Consider the following 10,321-nt stretch of genomic DNA (forward strand, 5'->3'; position numbering starts at 1 on the left):
TAGAGTCGGGAGACAAGTTCGCTAACGAGGAGCCCGTTGAGTTTGCTTTCGAGGATCCAGTCAACTCTGACAACTTTGCAGGCAAGAAGATCATACCCTCGAAATCACTACTATCTTTGCTTTGCTAGATGCTCGCTCTTTTGCTATGCCTATGCTACGATGCCTACCACTTGCTTATCATGCCTCCCATATTGCCATGTCAAACCTCTAACGCACCATGTCCTAGCAAACCGTTGTTTGGCTATGTTACCGCTTTGCTCAGCCCCTCTTATAGCATTGCTAGTTGCAGGTGAAGATTGAAGACCGTTCCTTGTTGGAACATTATTTACTTGTTGGGATATCATTATATTATCTTGTTATCTTAATGCATCTATATACTTGGTAAAGGGTGGAAGGCTCAGCCTCTCGCCTAGTGTTTTGTTCCACTCTTGCCGCCCTAGTTTCCGTCATATCGGTGTTATGTTCCCAGATTTTGCGTTCCTTACGCGGTTGGGTTATAACGGGAACCCATTGATAGTTCGCCTTGATTAAAGCTTTTCCAGCAATGCCCAACCTTGGCTTTACCATTTGCCACCTAGCCTCTTTCCCCTTGGGTTTCCGGAGCCCGAGGGTCATCTTATTTAGACCCCCCCGGGCCAGTGCTCCTCTGAGTGTTGGTCCGACCGAGTAGACTGCGGGGCCACCTCGGGGAAACTTGAGGGTTGGTTTTACTCGTAGGATGTCTCATCTGAGTGTGCCCTGAGAACGAGATATGTGCACCTCCTATCGGGATTTGTCGGCACATTCAGGCATTGTTGCTGGATTTGTTTTAACTTGTCGAAGTGTCTTGAAGAACCGAGATACCGAGTCTGATCGGAACGTCTCGGGAGGAGGTCTCTTCCTTCGTTGACCATGAGAGCTTGTCATGGGCTAAGTTGGGACTCCCCTGCAGGGATTTGAACTTTCGAAAACCGTGCCCGTGGTTATGGGCAGATGGGAATTTGTTAATGTCCGGTTGTAGATAACTTGAACCTTAACTTAATTAAAATGAATCAACTGTGTGAGTTACCGTGATGATCTCTTCTCGGCGGAGTCCGGGAAGTGAACACGGTGTTGGAGTAATGCTTGCGCAGGTTGTCCTCTAGTTACTCATCCGCGCTTTGCCTCCTCTTCTCGCTCTCTTTTGCGAACAGGTTAGCCACCATATATGCTAGACGCTTGCCGCAGCTCCACATATTTTGTCTTGCCTTACCTATAAGCTTAAATAGTCTTGATCGCGAGGGTGCGAGATTGTTGAGTCCCTGTGGCTCACAGATTACTTCCAAACCAGATGCAGGGCCTAATGATTCCATTCCAGATGACGCGCTTGAGCTCAAGTGGGAGTTCGATGAGGACTCACGCCGTTACTACGTGTCTTTCCCTGATGATCAGTAGTGGTGCCCAGTTGGGGTGATCGGGACCGTGTCGCATGTTGGGTTATCTTTTATTTTGGCGCCGTAGTCGGGCCATGAGTGTTTGAATGTTGTAATTCTATTTATGTACTTTGATTGATGTGGCGAGTGTAAGCCAACTATGTATCTCCCCTTTTATTATCTATATTACATGGGATGTTGTGAAGATCGCCTAACTTGCGACATTGCTTTCAATGCGGTTATGCCTCTAAGTCGTGCCTCGACAGTAGGAGATATAGCCGCATGGAGGGCGTTACATGTTACATGGGTCTTCAACGACGGTAGTGGTACATGTTGTAGTCGTTGTAGTAGAACTTGATGGGACATGGGTGTTGTGGCACTCGTCGCGCTTCGAAACCGAAGTGGTACTAGGCATCGGTGAACCTTCGAGGGACTTGCGTATCCGAAGGGGTACTTGGTGATCGGCGGACATCGTGGTACTTTTAGGTCCGGGTCTTGGCGATACAGCAATCGTAGAGGTACTTGGCGATGTTTCCATGAAGCAACAAACGAAGCACCCGCAAACAAAAGCAACCAGTGCCCCGGTGTTCTGTATGAAGGTCGATGCACTTGTGGCCGAACAGAAGAGGAAACAAGGCGTCCCGATGAAGCATGGAGGCGGCGGCAGGGGCTTGCGACGGAGTCGGTAGGCGCGGGAAACAGCGGGTCGACAAGGTGGCGAGCGGATCCTAGCGGATCGAGGGGTCGCCGGACCTAGTGTTTCCCGGTGGCGGCGATCTCCGGGGTGCTCTGGTGGTTCCCCATGGGGTAGAACAGAGAGCGAGAGAGGTAAAAGGGAGAGATACAAGAGAAGCAAAAAGAACAGCGGCACATCGACAGGACCTGCTGGCGAGGCATTCATCTCCTCGAACACGACGAGGGGGATGCGCCTGTAGCTGAAGACGAGAGGAAGGGTAGGCGACCATCGTTTCCTCGCAACAGCGGGGCAACGGAGCACAGAGGAGCTCGAAGGCGAGCGATGGAAGGTGCGCGGGGGGGAGGGGGTTGCGGTCGTCGGCCTCCTGGCGAGGTGAAGGCGGCGACGCGGGCAGGAGGGAGACTGCAGGGGCGCCTGGTCGCCGGGGTTGGGGCTCGGGCGAAGCGGCGGACGACGACGACGGCCTGCTAGACGAGGCGGCAGCTGCGAGGTGTCGAGGAGGCAAAGGGGAACGGGATGCAGCAGAGCAGCATGGGGATCGAGCGTGAGGTACGCGCTCGCTGTCTCCTGGCGGTGCGAGGGGAAAAGAGAGAGAGAGAGGAGGGTTAGGACGGAGTGGGCCTAGGTTAGAGCAGGGGAGAGGCTGGTCGGGCCTAGGGATGGATGGGCCGGCCTGGCTGCAGGTCTGCTGGACTGGCGGTGGCCTAGGGCGCGGCCCAGGTAAGCTGCTGCTGCTGTTTCTTTTCTTTTTCAATGTCCTTAGGCAGAAAACAAAGTGGAAAAGCACAGGGTAGAGAAAGAGGAGTTTGAGAATAAAAAAATATCCTCAAGTTCCTGGAGTTTTGGTGGATTTGAATAAATTGCTCTGGGCATTTTTAAAGGTAGAAAAATATATCAAGTTTGAATTAAATTCAAACTTGGGTTATTTTTGAACCTAACCAAATCAACTTCAAAAGAGGTGAAAAAATGGCAAAGGAATAGGACATGGTGATTGAATGTTGATGCAAAGGTGAACATTAAAAGAGAAGGGAATGTGGCACTTGTCAAAGGAAGGAAGTAGAGGGAAGGAGAAGGTGATGATGCAAGATTCATGCATGGAACATGCAACAACATAATATGTATGGGAAATCACACCATGCACATGATTACATGATGCAATGCACATGATGCAATGATGAATCGAAAGAACCAAACAAATCACACGACGAAACCCGGAAACCCTGGAAGGCATCTGAAGCTCCGGTCTTGGGGCGTCACAACACTCCACCACTACGAGAGGATCTCGTCCCGAGATCTAGAATGGCACCAGAGCGAAAACGGAAGAGAAAGAGAAAAGGTACAACTAAGTTGCTTCTTTGACAAACGAGTGAAACCAAAGAACCTTGAAAAGTTGAACAAATTGAAAGAAAGAATACAACGGAGATGGACGAAATTGAAAACACTCCGTTATAAAAGAGGAACAAGGAAGAATAAATTTGTATAGCACTCCGGTTGGAAAGAGATGCAAGACTTGATAGGATGAAAAGGACTTGAGCAGCGGGCACACACTCCATTTAAAAGGAAAAGCATGAAAAGAACACCATTCGAGATGATGAGAGAAAAGAGCAACATCACAACGCCTCCGGAAGAAATGAGAGGATGGAATGGAATGAATGGAGGAGACAACAAGATCTTGAGAGAGCATGCTTACAACAAATGCTGGAATGGAGTTGTTGGATTATCAGCAATGAAAAGCATAAACTTGATATGGTCTTATGGAATACATCTCAAAATTATGAGGTGACAACCTACCACTCACGGAACGATTGGATTGATATCAGCAAGGAGACGAGAAACTTATTTCACTGGGAGGATAAATGAAGAACTTGGGTCAATTATACGCCTCACAATAGCAAAATCCTTAGGGAAAGCTTTAGGTGAAACATAACCCAAGATAACTCCAACGAAGAGGTTGATGGATTTAAAATATCTCATTCTTGACAACATGGTAATCATGGAACATGAAGGGAAAATTGTCAAGAAAGACATAACACCATCTCAAAAGATAAGTTAGGAAGAATTGCACTCCGGATTGCACGAAGAAAAAAAATACTTGAGCTCCTCTGAAAAGAATCTTGATGAACACTTCGAGAAGGGATTAAATCCTTGATGAACCATCATGTAGAACCTTCATGAAGAACTCTGGTAGAAAAGAATGATCAAGCAAGAGAAAAGAAAAGTTGAAAACACAAGGTGAATACTTGCAATGATTAGGTGGATCTCCGTGGTGAAATAATTGAAAAAGGTTGGACCTCCGGGAAAATAGAAGATGAAACAATTGAAATCAGGAATTTGATGAGCCTCTAGAATAGGGAATTGAGTTCACTCGATGAAACAAGAATAAGAATTACATTATGCTTATCCTTCATCAGTTAAATTGATGACAAGCAACGTATTTGGCATACTACTCATTCTCATAGAAAGGATTAAGATAGATATAGCGTCAACTTGAGAAGGACTTCAACGAACCACCGTTGGGATTGGAACAACGAATAAATTGATAAGATAAAGAAGGAAGAGAAAACTTGAACGAACCACCATAAGAATAGAAAATGAACAAAGAAAAGAGAAGGAAACACCGGTGAGAATTAGAGAACGAATGAAGATACTTGAGGGAATTTAGATACAAGTGAAACGAATAGATCATTAACTGATTAGGGATTACTTGAATGATGCGCCGGTAAGATTTAGAGAAAGAGAACTGAAAGCTGAAAGAATAATTCTGAGATGATGGTCTCCGGAGAAACAAACTGAAAATACTCTGAATTACTCCGGATGGTTGAAAAGAATTCTCACAATCGAAAACAATTATGAGAGGAAGACACGAAGCTAGCACCATGAATCTTAAAGAGAATGGAGCAAGATTAAAGAGAAACTCTTCTTCGGTCTTCAAAATCCGAGAATGATGACGGGAAACATCACCAAGAATTGTTTAGACACTCCGGAAGAATCAAAAGCGAAGAGGTTGAGCCAACGATGAAAAGAATTTGAAAGATCTTAGAGAAGGACATTTGACTGATGGTAATTCATTCTTACGTCAAACTTCGAAAAGAATTTGAGAAGCTCCGGGAAAGTTAGAAGAGTCGGGTAAGATCCTGGGAAAAGACCTGTGGGTTAGGGCCCACTCAAGAGAAACACCGTTGATGATTTAAAATATAGATTGCGCCGGTTGATTTAAATGGCTTGAATGAGATAACATTCTCGAAAGAGCTGGAACGAAAACAAAGTGGAAACACGAATCTTCGAGATATCTTGAGCACTTTGGAACAAATGAATAGAAGGAAGAGGATAGTTGAGAGGTGCACCGGCATGAGAAGGCATTTAAAATGAGGAAAGGATATGATCAACAAAGCATGAATTGGTTCCACCGGAGAAGAAAAAGAATTAAGAATGATGAGCGTGAGGCTCCGTTAGAATCTTCATGAGCATCATCGGATAAGAACATGAAGGAAGAAGAATGGAGAGACTTCATAATCAATAAAATGGATACTTGATTAAGAAATCTTAGTTTTCGAAGAAAAAGGGTGGGAGGGAGGGAAAACAAAGTCAACTTGAAGACGGAAGAAACGACCAACGTTGATGAAAAAACTGAGATTGGATCTTGCGAATGTTGAAATGATCGGATCCACTTGAAGAGAGACACGCCGGTTGAACAAGATTGGCATACCAATCTTGATTATCAAGAAGGATTAGTATTCGCATAGGAGTATGAGAACACCGTTTGGGGAAGGTATGGAATCAACATTTGATTTCGAAGCAACTCGAATACCACAACTCAAAACAAAACAAAGGATTGGCTTGCATAATAAGCCGGAACAAACATATGATAGAGATTTCGTCCGAAGTTTTCATGGTGGGGCCTACACGGGCTCGATCGTACAACTCAATCATGTACAAGGCAGTGCACATGACATACGAAGCATCCCCGAGTCGGCATAGCCAAGGACTCTTTAAGACACAACGAGACCACTGTAAAACCAACCGTGGATAGGCGGACCACTAGACGTCGAACCCCAATTTCATATCATACATCTGTCGGAAAGATATCCTAAGATCTACTTGAATTCCCACTTATAAACTCCCGAAACTTTCCGGTTATGCAATCATGTGTTGGGGATACAGGGGAAGCATAATATCTCACCCAAACTAACAAATCCTACATCCAGCTGTATCCATCCTTCAACACATAACCAAGAAACCTTCAGAAATCATTTACCTCAACCTTCGAAAAGCATCCGTTATATGAGTTATGGCAATACTCCCGAACTCCCGCCCCAATACTGGGTGGCGTCGAGGTTATCTCACCAACAACTGCATAAAAGAGATTTTCGATGTCGGCGAAACTTAGGTATTCCAGAATTGCAACGATAAAATTCTGACGACAACACCTCGGAGCTCAACTCCCCGGGACACTGCCACAACCCCTAAATATCAGGAGGCACCAAGAACAATGTTCTTGTCACAAAACCATTGGAACGATTCCAAGATACCCGCGTGATCCTAATTTTTTTTAGTGAAATTTGAGAAGAGAAGAGTCAAAACTCTACGTCAGGATGCCTCACCAGAGCGATGAAGGGACTGAGGAGTAAAAAGAATTTCAAACTCTCTGATATATATAATCCTAAATGACTCAAAACATTTTTCTAGACTCAACAATGCCAACGATTCGATCAAGCACGGGGCTCCTAAGGTCGGGGAAGGCTCTGATACCAACTTGTAACGCCCTCGATGCGGCTATATCTTCCATGTGTCGAAGCATGACTTAGAGGCATAACCGCATTGAAAGCAATGTCGCAAGTGAGGTAATCTTCACACAACCCATGTAATACATAAGGGAAAGAGATACATAGTTGGCTTACAATCGCCACTTCACACAATTACATGAATAAAGCATTACATCATCCAGATACAAAACATGGTCCGACTACGGAACCAAAATAAAAGAAGACTACCCCAAATGCTACACAGATCCCCGATCGTCCCAACTGGGCTCCACTACTGATCAACTAAAAAACAGAACGACATAACAAACACGAACTTCATTGAGCTTCTCCTTGAGCTCGGTTGCGTCACCTGCACGGTCTCATCGGCACCTGGAAGCTGCTTTTGGAAGTATCTGTGAGTCACGGGGACTCAGCAATCTCACACCCTCGCGATCATGACTATATAAGCTTATAGGTAGGGTAAAAGGTATGAGGTGGAGCTGCAGCAAGCGACTAGCATATCTGGTGGCTAACATACGCAAAGGAGAGTGAGAAGAGAAGGCAAACCATGTTCGAGAAACTATGATCAAGAAGTGATCCTAGAACAACCTACGTCAAGCATAACTCCAACACCGTGTTCACTTCCCAGACTTCGCCGAGAAGAGACCATCACGGTTACACACGCGGTTGGTGTATTTTAATTAAGATCAACTTAAGGTTCTCCACAACCGGACATTAACAAATTCCCATCTTCCCATAACCGCGGGCACGGCTTTCGAAAGTTCAAATCCCTGCATGGGTGTCCCAACTTAGCCCATCACAAGCTCTCACGGTCAACGAAGGATATTGCTTCTCCCAGGAAGACCCGATCAGGCTCGGAATCCCGGTTACAAGACATGCTCGACAATGGTAAAACAAGTCCAGCAACACCACCTGAATGTGTCAACAAATCCCGATAGGAGCTGCACATATCTCGTTCTCAGGGCACACCGGATAAGCAATCCGTACAACTAAAACCAGCCATCGAGTTTCCCCGAGGTGGCTCTGCAAGGGGCTCTAGTTTGGACCAACACTCGGAGGAGCACTGGCCCGGGGGGTTTAATAAAGATGACCCTTGAGTCCGCGGAACCCAAGGGAAAAAGAGGCTAGGTGGTGAATGGTAAAACCAATATTGGGCATTGCTGGAGGAGTTTTATTCAAGGCGAACTGTCAAGGGGTTCCCATTATAACCCAACCGTGTAAGGAACACAAAATCAAGGAACATAACACCGGTATGACGTAAACTAGGGCGGCAAGAGTGGAACAAAACACCAGGCATAAGGCCGAGCCTTCCACCCTTTACCAAGTATATAGATGCATTAATTAAATAAGAGATATTGTGATATCCCAAGAAAATATCCATGTTCCAACAAGGAACAAACTTCAATCTTCACCTACAACTAACAACGCTATAAGAGGGGCTGGGCAAAGTGGTAACATAGCCAAACAACGGTTTGCTAGGACAAGGTGGGTTAGAGGCTTGGCTTAACAAAATGGGAGGCATGATAAGCAAGTGGTAGGTATCGCAGCATAGGCATAGCAAAAGAGCGAGCAACTAGCAAGCAAAGATAGAAGTGATTTCGAGGGTATGGTCATCTTGCCTGAAATCCTGCAAGGAAGAAGAACGAGTCCATGAAGAAGACAAACGGTCGTAGCCAACTTATCCTCACAAACACAACGTTATCGGATCCAACCCGAAGAAGCACACCGGAAAGAAGCAAACAACATGGTAAACAACCTCGACATAAGCATGGCATGATGCACAACCAAGTATGATGCATGTCCGGTTTAAATAGGCATGGCAAGAGGTGAAGCATATGAAAACTACACAATCTAAACAATTTAAATGGGGCCGGATATAACAAATAACAAATCCGGTATATCCCCATATGCATTAGCAATTTAATGCAACAATAATTTAAACATTTTAATTGTTGTAATCATGATGCGGATGACATGAACAAGTTTATGCAATTTTATGAAAAAGTTGACATGATGATGATCTGGGGCATTTGGTCGCCACGACGGAAAGAAAAGGGTGTCATGGTGGCGAAAATGGAAACGGTGCCACAGCAATGTTCCAATGATCCGACAACTAGTTGAGATGCCGGTGCAAGAAACAAATGTGAGATGTGCGGAATGTCAAAGATGTACGGGGAGTGATCCCGGATACCGGGTTTCCCACGTATCGGTGGTAAGGAAACGAGTGACAAAACGGACACGGTGCGAACATGGCCAAGCAGGAGCATATCATACAACACATCACAAGCATTTGTCCACGAGCGTCGTTCTGGCGGTTATACCTTACAAGGGAGCATTCTCAGAGCAGTTCAAGTTCGTAGAGGAAGTTGTTGTTCTCGCGACGGTAGTGTACGTAGGGGTACATGGCGACGGTAGAGATACTGGCGACGGTAGTGGTACACATTTCTTGTCAAAATTACAACGTCGGTAGTTATACACGGTTCATAGATGTTCCAGTCTTCCGTAGAGGTACTTTACGCATGCGTTACACGGGTCTTCGACGACGGTAGTGGTACACGTTGTAGTCGTTGTAGTTGAACTTGACGGGACATGGATGTTGTGATACTCGTCGTGCTTCGAAACCGAAGTGGTATTAGGCATCGGCGAACCTTCGAGGGACTTGCGTATCCGAAGGGGTACTTGCCCAGCCGATGGGCGGACATCGTGGTACTTTTCGGTCCGGGTCTTGGCGATACAGCGATCGTAGAGGTACTTGGCGATGTTTCCATGAAGCAACAAACGAAGCACCCGCAAACAAAAGCAACCAGTGCCCCGGTGTTCTGTATGAAGGTCGATGCACTTGTGGCCGAACAGAAGAGGAAACAAGGCGTCCTGATGAAGCATGGAGGCGGTGCCAGGGGCTTGTGACGGGGTCGGTAGGCGCGGGAAACAGTGGGTCGATAAGGTGGCGAGCGGATCCTGGCGGATCGAGGGGTCGCCGGACCTAGTGTTTCCCGGTGGCGGCGATCTCCGGGGTGCTCTGGTGGTTCCCCATGGGGTAGAACAGAGAGCGAGAGAGGTAAAAGGGAGAGGTACAAGAGAAGGAAAAAGAACAATGGCGCATCGACGGGACCTGCTGGCGAGGCGTTCATCTCCTCGAACACGACGAGGGGGATGCGCCTGTAGGTGAAGACGAGGCCTGCGAGACGAGGCGGCAGCTGCGAGACATCGAGGAGGCAAAGGGGAACAGGATGCAGCAGAGCAGCGTGGGGATCGGGCGTGAGGCACGCGCTCGCTGTCTCCTGGCGGCGCGAGGGGAAAAGAGAGAGAGAGAGAGAGAGGAGGGGATCGGGTAGGGTTAGGAGGGAGTGGGCCTAGGTTAGAGCAGGGGAGAGGCTGACTGGGCCTGGGGATGGATAGGCCGGCCTGGCTGCAGGTCTGCTGGACTGGCGGTGGCCTAGGGCGCGGCCTAGGTAAGCTGCTGCTGATAC

The sequence above is a fragment of the Triticum dicoccoides genome, chromosome 1A, assembly GCF_002162155.2.
Source record: "Triticum dicoccoides isolate Atlit2015 ecotype Zavitan chromosome 1A, WEW_v2.0, whole genome shotgun sequence".
Taxonomy (NCBI): domain Eukaryota; kingdom Viridiplantae; phylum Streptophyta; class Magnoliopsida; order Poales; family Poaceae; genus Triticum; species Triticum dicoccoides.